At 42.7% G+C, this 12,331-nt stretch overlaps 1 long non-coding RNA gene across 1 annotated transcript; it reads left to right on the forward strand.

Annotated features, from left to right (window-relative positions):
- Window positions 1-3,499: 3,499 nt before the first annotated feature.
- LOC111094360 lies at window positions 3,500-8,456 on the forward strand. The gene is made up of 4 exons (XR_005385008.1): window positions 3,500-4,608; window positions 5,480-5,557; window positions 6,703-6,796; window positions 8,037-8,456. It is a non-coding gene; the product is annotated as an uncharacterized LOC111094360 (long non-coding RNA).
- The last annotated feature ends 3,875 nt before the right edge of the window (window positions 8,457-12,331 follow it).

A 12,331-nucleotide genomic window follows, 5' to 3' on the forward strand; every position in this document is an offset into this window, starting at 1 on the left:
CCTAAGGGGTCTAGGCCATTAATAGCCCTGCCTAGATTGGGTTGTTGTAGTTTTCCATCGGCCTTAGTAGCAGAGCATAGCCATACTAGGAGACGCTGTAAGGGATCTCCTGTATTCCAGACGTATTCTTCTCTCCTCCATTGTGGAGTTGCAGTCCGGTTTCCCGTTGGCAGGCAGAGTCAATCTCCCCAGACAACAGTAACTCCCTTCTTTGCCTGATGATTCAGAAGCATGAGGAGGCCAAAGTGGCCAGGCGGCAGTCTTAACTTCCAGTTCAATGGAATCATTGTTGTATCTTCTGGTGGAAGCATTCCTCCTTCTGGAACTAAGACCTCTAGGCCAGCAGAGCATATGGTCTCGAGAACAGGAAGCAAAGATTTTGCTAGTGGGTCACTAGGGGTAAGTGAGCGGTGCCATTCACATTTCCACCCCCAATCACTAGACTCTGGAGTCCTGGCAATGGGAGACACACCACTATATACTGGATGCTGTTTCAGAGCATCTGCAGCCCTCAGAAGAACTTTGCCCTAGCCAGTGCTGCGTCCTCAAGAGGCCATACTACTGTTCCACCAAATCAGCGGCTTCGGGTGGGTGGGGAGCAGGGTAAGACCGCTGAATCCCCTGAGCATGGGCCCACTTCTACACTCCATTTGCTGTAAAGTGGATTATGTGAGCAGAAACGATGCTGTGTGGAACACTGTGGCCGTGGCGGAGGCTTTCTGTGAGTCCACGGATGGTAGTTCTGGCAGAAGCATTGCCTGCAGGGAGGGTTCATCTGTATCCAGGGGAAAAATGGACTCCATTAAAAACAAAACAGCGTCCCCTCCATGAGAGAAGTGGTCCAGGGGGCTCAGCTGGCTGATCACGCGGGGAATGGTGCTCAGTGGGGACAGCGCTGCTCTCCTGCCAGCACTTGGGCAGTCAGTGGTGGCCATAGCTAGATCGACCTCAGTGCGTGGGACTCGCCATTCCTAGGCCCATGCAGAACCTTCGTCTTCGCCATCACCCGTACTTTGCTCACAAGCTCATAGGTGATCGTGGAAGTAGGGGGAGTGGGAGAGAAGGGGCCGAATCATAGCTACAGGATGGGTTACTTGATGATTATAATCCTCCTCTGCTGAGGTGACCCGTTGGTGAGCATTCAGATAGGACACAGACACAGATAGCTTCTTGTTCTTTGCCACAAACTTCTTTTTTAAAAATATGTTACTTATTTATTCATGAGAGACGCACACAGAGAGAGGCGGAGATGTAGGCAGAGGGAGAAGCAGGCTCCCCATGGGAAGCCCGATGCGGGACTCGATCCAAGGACCCCGGGGTCACACCCTGAGCCAAAGGCAGATGCTCAACCGCTGGGCCCTCCAGGTGTCCCTTGCCACAAACTTCTTCCCCAAATTTCATTGTCACCAATTTTCCAATCATGTTCCTTCCAAGTCCCTGACCATCCAGCCAAACAAATGCCTGCAGCCCATGAATTGTAATATAATCACACATTTGGTCACTTTCCCTCCAAGCAAAGGCAATAACCAGAGGCATTGCTCAAAGGTCTACCTACTGGATGGATTTCCCTTCACCACTGTCTTTCATGGATGTTTCAGACTGCTGCAACTGTCTACTTTTAAGTGGTACCTCCATATTGTACAGAATAATCTGTCAAATATCTGAATCTTCTCTCCTTCTGTCCACTTATCATAAGGAAATTCCCCATGAAGTGCAGGATGGGGCAAAAAGTCAGCGTAGCAGGAGAGGACCATGGGGAATAAGTCACTTCTTCATGTGACTTATTTGTGCCTGCGGGGTCTACTCAGACCGGGTCATGAGTATACCACTTCCATTTAATGATGGAGTGTTGCTGTGCACACCCAAATTTATGGCTTAGTGGGTCCACTAACACCCAGTTCATGATGAGACCCCGGGTCCTGGGATCGAGTTCCGTGTCGGGCTCCCTGCAGGGAGCCTGCTTCTCCCTCTGCCTGTGTCTCTGCCTCTCTCTGTGTGTCTCTCATGAATAAATAAATAACATCTTTAAAAAAAAATAAAACTTTGATAATCAAAACAGTGTCATCCTTTGCACCAAAAAGTGATATTAAAAAAATCACCAGAAAAGAAGTAGTTCCGTAATCAGTTGAGTGTGTGCATTTGTACATATTGTGTCTAATATAAAAGAATGATTTTCAATAACATTATTGGGAATACTGACAAAATATTTAGAGATAAAATTAAATTTAAAATCTTATCTTGCAGTTATGACAAAAATATGAGAGTTAAATCCAAGAAAAAGTAGAGATGGAGAAAGATTTATAAGTATAAAATATGGTGACATATCCCATGAGCCTTAATAAAATTCACATTCCTTCTCCTGGGAAAAAATTCTTAGAAAACTCAGAAATGAGATAAAGATTTTTGAATAAGATTTTTCTTTTAGCGTCATTTATGATTCCCAAAAATATCCAATAGGGAAATGTTTACATAAATTATGCTGCAGTAATTTAATATTATGTACGCAGTCTCCAAAAAAACAAGAGTCTAAGTGCATCAGGCAAAACACTTTTACTAACAGCAAGCTACAAAAAATCCCTTTAACTTATATTATGATGCTAAGTAGATAAACAAGAAAAACCTATAAAATTACTTAAATATAACATGTTTCTGTAGAAAATTTAGAAAACGTATTTTAAAAAGAGAAAACACAAGCTCTATATAATCTCACCGTCCAGGACTAAGCTTTGTTACCATTTTGTTGAATATCTTTCTAGACTTTTCTCAATGTACATACACATTTAAGTAAAAACTATAGCGACACCTTATACCATATTTTGTCACTTATGTTTTCATTCAATTACATGATAAATTATCTTCATGAAAAATAAGTCACAGTCTAAGGCTGTGATTAACTAAATAGTATTTCTTTATATATTTCTTTTTACATAGCATTTCTTTTAATGTAAGTGATGTACTTAATCATTCCCATATTATCTTTTCCCCCCACTTTTTCTTTGTAATAATATTTAATGCTGTGAAGATCAACCTGATAACCAACTCATATCCTTAAAAAGTTGCTTTAAGGTATATGGGGTTTTTTAAGCCCGAAAATATGATAAATGTTATGATTCATAATTAATGTGGAATTATAAACATGAATGGGAAATGAGCTCTAAGATGATAGAGAATTTACTAAGAAAGTTACTTTGGTTTTTAATTTCCAAATATACGAAAATGCCTTTTAAAAGTGAGAAAAAAATATGTATAGTTAAAAAGTCAAATATGCCAGAAAGGTTTCTAAGGAAAGCAGCTCTATGGAGAAGGGTGAAGCTTGTTCATTGTCTAATTTAGGTGAAAGAGCAGTATTCCTGTGGTGTTGCTTTAAAACCTAATCTTAGAATGTACAGATCATCTCTTTAAGGTAACATCTCCCACAAGGGCATTTGTTCTCTAGAATTTTCCGTTCAATTTTTAAGAAAAGAACTCTCCTTTCTGGAAGGGTAAATGCCTATCTACTGGGGCATCTAATCCTGGGCTGAAGGTTGGCTTGACCTATTAGTTATAGACTTCAGTTGTCCACCTTGAGCCTCTGATATACCCAGAATTCCCAAATTCAAGCTTTCCTGGGGTTCTTGAAATCAGGTCAGACTATCTCCCTTTGCTGATACTCATCCATTCCTGCATATTCTTGACCACAAATTCTTCCACTTGGATTGTCCACAACGCCTATATCTGCTTTCCATTTTTCAGAAATGTATTGACATCTTAAATCTACTCATAGTTGTCTCCTTTCTCTTCTTTGTGGTAAGTTTATACCTTTATTAAACCTTTAAGTTTAATAATACCTTATTATTATTCCCCTTGCAATAAATTAGTGGAGGCTCAGGAAGGAGAGGAGAAGATGTATGTCTAATACATCACTTAGAACCGTAAGTTAACTGTTTGTTTTAAGTGTAACTTGATTATTGATTCTAGGTTGGGCATCTTGTGTATTCAGCAAGTTGGTATCACTGAATTTCAATTTCTCCGTCTGTATGACGGGTTAGCATAAAACAGGGCCTGTCTACTTAGATGGGATCAAAGGAAATTATCACATGCATGCATAAGGGCTTTATGAAGCCCCAAAACTACACACAGCTAGGGTTTATTTTATTGCCTCAGTCTTCTCCCATGTGTGATATGGTTATTTCATCTTATAACCTGCCTCATAAAGGAGGTTTCTTAAAAACTATGGACTCTTTCTCTTCTAAACCTGTTTTATGCTTAGCAAAACATCATAGAATTTTTTAATCAAGCCCATTTCTTCAAAAAGGGGTTACTTTTTGGATCACCTCTATGGTGCTATTTTCTTTTTATTATTTCAAAATGTCACAGGCCTTAGCAAAATTGTCTAATAGGCAAGACCACGCTACACTGCTTTTTTTTTTATTATTATTATTTCGTTAAGAAAACCAATTAGCTGGTAAAAGGAGAATAAAAGTACCTGTGAAATCTTTAATCAATGTGCTAATTGAAAAAGTAGTTCATTTTCCTTGTTGTTGTCAGATCATTAGGATCATGTTGTAATTCATCAGCCTCCAAAGAAGAGGGAGGAAATGTGAAATCGCTCAAGCACCTTGGCTCCTGGTATTTTTACTAGACATAACTTTCTTCTAATGCCTTACCTTATGCATTCTAGCTGACCTAAAGGCAAATTCAAAATGATCAATACAACCAAGCTTTTATTCTCTCTCACTTGCTGCTGTGACTCTGTGCAGTTCACTTTTTGGTGATTAATAACTAGCTAGGGCAACTTGCCTGTGGACATGCACAGCATTTCCTGTCCAGTCATCAAGCCATTAATCTGCATGTATCAGCAGTAGGCATTAATCATTAATACTAAAATACAGGGTTGTCATTAGGCAAGAGATTAGTAGTGTAGAATGTGTGCATTGCTAAAAGACAAAGAATTCAGTATCCATTTCCAGGCCCCTAAATTATGCACCTGAAAATCATTACTGTCCATAGCCTGTTACTCTCGGATTAACACAATTATGAGCCATAACTTGCTTTATATATCAGTTCTGCTCTTCGTTTCTGGGGACAAGGAGACTGAAATACATTTCAGTTTGTGGAGATCATACTCGTGAGAACGAGTGGTTATTTCCGTAACCTGACCTCAACCCTCCCCCCCTGCTCCCCAGAAGTCACAATTCTTGGTTATTTATTTTTTTTACAGCTTTCAGTGGATTTTTAAAAGCTATTAAAAGTCAGTATAAGTTTTTTCTAATTACATTTTAATTTGTGTTCAATGAATGGGGCAGAAGAACCAAATATTATGAGATTTATAGAAGTTGACATGCAGAAGTTTCTTTATTCCAAGAAAGTTGTAAATATCTTCCAGACTAACATTTCCTAAGCTTGCATGACTATAGGGATCATTTAAAGCGTCCTCGGTGATCTACTCTAGAACTCGGCTGCTTCAAATGGCCACCTATTGTTGCCTTCAAATCTGCAGGCTGACTGTGTGTCTGCCAGTTAGCTCCGTGTGTGTGATCTCGGCCAGGCTCCCTGTGTGTCTGCAGTCAGCTCTCAGGTAGGTTTGCGTGGTCTCAGGTGTCTGGGGCTGACTGGCTGTCAGCTGGGTGATGGGGCGACAGAGGCCACGTCTCTACCAATGCAGGCGGGGCTGGCTATCTGGCCACAGTGAGAGAACCAGTAGAAACAGGCAAGGCCATCTGAAGCTTAGGCTGGGAACTGGCCCAGCGTTCCTCCGCCCCACTGCTGCTCAGGGCAAGTCCAACAACCAGCCCGACTCAATGTGGGGAGATCAACTTTACATCTTCACGGGAGGAGTTGCAGAGCCACATTGCAAGTGACATAGATGCAGGGAGGGGCAGAGGGTTTTGAGCATCTTAGAGATAAAAAAAAAAATCCACCCCACAGATTATTTAAAAAGACAGGTTCCTGGGCCCTACCCCACAATGTCCATCTTAGGACTACACAAGGTTGCAAATTCTATTCGGTTCCACTCCCATCCAGGGCCCTTAGAAAAATCTATGAAACTTTCTAGTCTACTGTGTTTCACTCGCGACCCCCTCCCTCTCGGAGATTGACAAAGTAAATGAAGACTTCCCTCAACCCCATTTTTTTCTGCAAAATAAAATAAACTAGGTTGAACTACTTAGTTTCTCTTTCAAAATATAGGACAATAAATCTCCCGGAGTTCGACAGTAGCTCCATGGTGTTTGTATGCCAATATTACCGGTCATTTGGTCAAACTTGGCTTTCAAAATATGATGCTATTAACCTAATGGAAGAGTATCACCGAGTTCATTACCCTGACAAATATTTATTGAGTATCTAGTATATAAATATAAAGATACTAAACACAGCCTTTTTGGTTAAACATTGGGTTTTCTTTAAAAAAAAAAGAAAAAAGGGGAAAATTTTATGCCAGAAAACTTTCTAGGAATGTCTTGGAGTTAGTGGTATTAGTTAAATAATATATTTTCTTACATATATATTTGCCCTAAGCATCAACAAAAGCCCTTGTCTTGAAAGTTCAGGTAATTTTTGGACTGCAGGAGTACTAAAAAAGATCATTTAGTGTTCAGATTCAAAGTTAACACCCTCAAATTCTGTGTTCTTGTGGGTTTTTTTTTTTCTTTTTTGGGATAGCTTGGTTATTTGACAGCTAGTAACACAAAGAACGGGATAGATTTTAACCTAAATTCACAGGGTGACTACAGGTGGAAGACAACACTTTATGTCTCGGCAAGGACCGTGGTGTAGATGAGACCATTTCGGTGTTCAGACTTAACGAGCCATATCGGTGGGTGTCTCCTATGTTTTCTAGTCTAAAATGATGGTTCTTAGATAATGAAGCTTTTCCTTCCCTCCGTAAACTTTCTCCCGGAGTGCCTATTAAATAGGAAGCACTTAGGATGTGTCAGGTTGCAAAACAAAGGACCCTGCTTTGCCGATTTACTGAAATCCTAAGGAGTCCGATTTACTGAAATCCTAAGGAGTCCGCAGTCTTCAGGGATTATCAATGCTGGTAGCAGTCCCTTGTGCTCAAAGGAAAATTTTAAAATTATGGGAAGTAAGGCAGGTACCACGGTGTAGGTGTGTTGGTTGGAAAGACTTCCCCAGAAGGTTTTGATTTCAGAAGGTATCAACCGCACCTCCCCTGAAACACCATCTATTTAAATTATGAAGTGCAGGAAAATAAAGATAGGAAACGCTCTCCAAGGAGCCTGGGGATCTGAGAGTGTCCAGGGAGGAGCATGGGAATTGGGGGATTCCAGGTTCCCAGAGAGGCAGGAGCCCAAGTGCTGAGGAGCAGGAGGCGGCCTGGAGGCAGCCCTCAGCCAGGGCCCACAGGAAGCAGAGGGCGTGGCTGGCTAGAGCTGACGGAAAATTCCAGAGCCTAGAGGCAGTGCCTTGGGGACGCCACAGTGTCTTCGGCCTGGGCTTCATTAAACAAACAATAACAAAATAGCCCTCAGGAAACAATAACAACAAAGATCACCCCTAAAGTAGGAGTCTTCAGAAATAAAATAAATAACATGGAGGTCGTTTATTTTGTTACACAAGAGTGAAAAAAAAGTGATCCCGGCCTTCAGGCCTTGTTAATAGAGGAGCCTTCCCGAGAGAGCGAAGACCCCGCCAGGAAGCAGGCAGGATGGGGGAACCCGGGGCGCCGGCTGGGGGAGCCAAGGCTGAGGCTGAGGAGGGTGGTCTGGGAGCGACAGGCCTGCCCAGCTGCACCGGGACCTGAGCACAGGGCTCCGGGAGGAGTCCGAGAAGCTGGGCTCGGTGTGTGGTTTGGGCCAGGGCACATGTGGCGGCCAAAGAGCCAGGAGGGTTAGAAGCTCCCGGGCCGGGCAGCCACATCCGTCCACTGAGCGGCTGCCAGCCACGACGGCCTGGTTCTTCTGCCCCTTTAGGACCCTCAGAGTTTGAACTGATGTAAAAACATTTAGTCTGATCATCGGGACACAGATAGACAAGTGCAGGTATGGCCCAGGGACGTATATGATTAATAGAACATTTATGACTCACAATGTCAGCCTGTAGGTGCCATGTGCGTGACCGATGGCGAAGGCGAGGAGAACTCCTTGGGCTGGAACCGAACCAGAGGGAGGGATCACGGAACCGGGAAGCTTCCGAGAGGAGAGTGCATTTGGCCAGTCTGACAGTCGGTGCAGATCGAAGTCAGGCATTGGGATTCCAGCGTCAACCCTCTTTGGTTTTCCTTGGATTGCTGCCGCTCACCAGCTCCGTGACCTCAGGCCAATACTGACTGTCTCTTGCCTCAGTTTCCCCTTTTGTAATCCAGAGGATTGCCTCACGGAGTTGTTTGAGGGTTAAATGAGTGCATACGTGAAAAAACCTCAGAAGAGTCTGTCCCACTTATTTTTTTTTTTTTAAGTGGGAAATATCAGAAAGGGAGACAGAACATGGAAGACTCCTAACTCTGGGAAGCGAACTACGGGTGGTGGAAGGGGAGGTGGGCAGGGGGGGTGGGGGTGACTGGGTGACGGGTACTGAGGGGGGCACTTGACGGGATGAGCACTGGGTGTTATTCTGTATGTTGGCAAATTGAACACCAATAAAAAATAAATTTATTATTAAAAAAAAAGAAAAAAGAAGAGTCTGTCCCATCAACACTTGATAAATGATGGCCCTTATTCTCTGCTTCCCAGGAGTTGTCAGAATGGTGGGAGGAATTTATCACCAATTTAAATGTTTCCAAGGGCAAGACAGGTAAGGCCCATTGTGTGAAACCAGGTGGAGAATTGGAGAGTGTGTGACCAGTTCCAGATCTACCCCTTTCCAGTCTTCTGTCAAATTTTCTGATTTGTCAAGAGAAGTTGGATATCAGGATTTTTATATAAGACCTCCCAGTTTTCAAATACTGGAAACAGTCTTAAATTTTTTTCTAAAGTCTGTGCGGACTCGTCCAAACTACCTGTGACCTGTGTCCTGCCCACGGGCAAAATTTCTGTCACCGCTGATGAGCATGGTCTGACACGGCCCAGACATTTGAGCAAAGATTACCTCAGGGGAGCACCAAGCAAGCCTCACTGTCAAGTAGGGTGTTGTTGTTGTTGGTTAGTGTCAAACCTGAGCCCTCCGCAAATGTCTCCTTGTTCCCTCTAACAAAGGAGAAGGACAGTTATCAGGCACACGGTCCTATATGCCAACACACTTTAAGAATGAAACCCGAAGGGCTGTATTTGTTGTTCATCTCCTCTTGAAACCTGCGCGATTTGTACCAGGCCACCCTACTAACCACATCCCTTTGTTAACTAGAGCAACCTCAGCACATTTCTACCCGGCTGCTGCTCTGCCCAAGGTCTCGTCTGGGGCCCTGAGTTGGCTATAAAATGGAAACAGATGCCTGCTTGGCCCAGAAGGACCTCCATGCAAAGGCATCAAAGGTAGATATAGTTCAGATGTTTGGGAACTGATTCAGGCCCAAACTTGTGGGTCAGTGAACACTTCCATAAAATTCAGTTACTGGGGTTTTGGTTTTGGTTTGGACATATTTCCTTAAGTATGGCCTTGTCCTAGAACTTATTTATGATACTGACTTGTAAGTTTTGGGATTTTGTAGATGGGAGGTACGGCATAGGAAGTGCTAAGTCTAAATATGAGAAGCACTGCTATATGTTAAGTGTATACAATAAAAAAAACATTCTACATTTGAGAATTCAATATTTTAGCTGTTTCCTGGCTAAAGGCCAGCTTTTGTTCAGCTGCTTGGACCTATTCGAGTTATTACTGTAGCTTGCAGGGAAAGAATCGATATTAAAACCATAGAGATTCACACAAGACAGAGGCTTCTCTAATAGCCTTGGTCTCTTGGTCCTGTCTTCTAATTTGTTCTTGCAACTACTTATACCTGTGGCATCACACAACTGTGTGTGCCTACTCTACGTGCAACCTCCTTCTGAAGAATGTGTCTTGGGGAGTTCAGTCTCTATCTTCAGCCTCCTTACTGCCAGGGCCTCCGTCACCCCGCCCACAAGAGGTTGGACCTCTGGTCTTTGTCATAATGGGGAAAGAACTATTAGGAAATCTGACCATGAGGTAGCTTGCTGAGATGCTGCCTAGAGCAGACTTCCAAGGTGAAGGTGACACACTGGCCCCAACAGATCTACTCTCTTGAGGACAGTGAATGAGAAGTTGACTAGAGAGGGAAGAGGTGAGAAGGATGTATGCTTGGTCTTGGATCTTGGAGACAAGATGGCTGAACCTCTTGGAAGATCATAGATGTTCAATTTGTTGGAGCAAAACAAGCCATGATTTTCTCGGAGGAGAGTGTCCCATTTATTTATCATTCATTCATTCATGCATCAAAATAGTTCGAGTGCGTATCTATTGATACCCTAGGCACTGTGAGGACACATCTGAGCTCATTCTTAAAGAATTTAAGTCTACTTGAACAGTGAGATAGAAACTTAAAGTTCAATTTAGGAATTCAGTAACAGATAAAGTGTTGTGATTTCTTGGCTTTTCCAAAACCAGCCTCCTTTCGGGTTTTTCAAATATTAAAAAATACAGAACAGTTTTTGAGTCCTCTCCAGTTATTCTGTTTTAAGTTGTAACCGGTTCCTCTCTTCCTGACTTCCGTCACCCTTGCCCTATATTTCTTTCATCACACTTAGTGCCTTTGACCATAATGTATTTGTTTGCTTCTTTGCTGTATTCGTTGGTGATTGACTATTTCTCTCCGCAAAAATTTAAGCTTCCCAAGGGCAGAGATTTTTGTCTTGTTTCCTGATACATTTCAAGTACGGAACAGTGCCTGGAACATGACAGGTGCTCCCCTGGGTGAGTGTAGAATGAATGAAACTAAAAGATCATGGATGAAAATGATTCTAAAATCTTTCTTACTTCTTGCCTCCTTAACTGTGATATTCTAGAAAGAATGTAAACTGGGTTTTTCTGGGGGGTGGGGTGGGGCAGGGGTGGGGAGTATCATACTGAGGCACTCTCATTTTGTTGAGTTTTTAAGTTGGCCTCAGGGCCTACTGAGGAAGGTAGGGCCAATGTCTCCAACTCTGGGGTAAAACACTGCAGATGGAAGCCTATTTGAGTTCTGGTGGGTCAGCTCTTCTTTGCTTTCAATTGACCAGAGGTACTTTCTCAGCACCACTCAGGGGAACCTCTTCCTGCTTTGAATTCCAGGCCTGGGCAGCCTGGGTGGCTTGGCAGTTTAGCGCCGCCTTCAGCCCAGGGCCTGATCCTGGAGACCTGGGATCGAGTCCCACATCGGGCTCCCTGCATGGAGCCTGCTTCTCCCTCTGCCTGTGTCTCTGCCTCTCTCTCTCTCTCTCTCTCTCTCTCTCTGTCTCTCATGAATAAATAAATAAAATTTTTTAAAAACAAAACAAAACAAGAATTCCAGGCCTGCTCCGTGGTGGACTTGAGAAATCCTGAGAAGGAAATGTGCTGTATTTGTACTGGAAATGAGGCATTCACTTTCAGATCTTATTTTCGAATTCCTAGTCACATCAAGAATATTTTAAGCTAAGTTTCCTATTCCCCATTTATGGATGGAGGAAATGAGAGCTAGAGAAAACAAACAAAATTTGTTCCAGTTCACTTGATTTATCAGTGGAAGGGATGGGACTGGACTGAGGTCTCTCTCTAGAGAGTTTTACCTTTAGAGTTAGCACTCTTTTCTTACCATCATTTTGCTTCAGTGAAGATCTGGAAATGTGTTCTTTCAAATACTGTGTATAAATTTCCATTCATGACACTTACACTGTGGCTCCTGACTTCTAATGGGACTTAATTTCTTCATTCTCACCTTTTTCTTCTTTTCTTTTTTCTTTTCTTTTCTTTTCTTTTCTTTTCTTTTCTTTTCTTTTCTTTTCTTTTCCTTTTTCTTTCTTTTCCTTTCCTTTCCTTTCCTTTCATTTCTCTCTCTCTCTCTCTTTCCTTCCTTCCTTCCTTCCTTCCTTCCTTCCTTCCTTCCTTCCTTCCTTCTAAAGTTGAAATTTCAGGTGGCAAGGTTCTGGTCGAAGATACTTTATAGCATACGCCAAGGAGGGGAATATGCTCTTATTTCCGGAAGGCGATGGGGTCCCTTTAGAAATCCGAAGAGGAATTTTCAGATTAGTGCTTGAGTCCAGAACAGCATGAAAGAGCAGATATTTGGACAAACAGCTCCTTTCAACTTAGGGCAGATGCTTATGATTACGCCAGTGACAATGGTTTAGACAGAATCAATAGAGACCAGCTCCTTCATGCTTTTCCAGATTGGAAGGCAGCACTCCTCGAGGGGAACGTATCAGCTCCTGGCATCACTTTAGAGGTTTAACAGTAAATGAAAATGAATTCCTAGGCTCCT

The sequence above is a fragment of the Canis lupus genome, chromosome 37, assembly GCF_011100685.1.
Source record: "Canis lupus familiaris isolate Mischka breed German Shepherd chromosome 37, alternate assembly UU_Cfam_GSD_1.0, whole genome shotgun sequence".
NCBI lineage: Eukaryota > Metazoa > Chordata > Mammalia > Carnivora > Canidae > Canis > Canis lupus.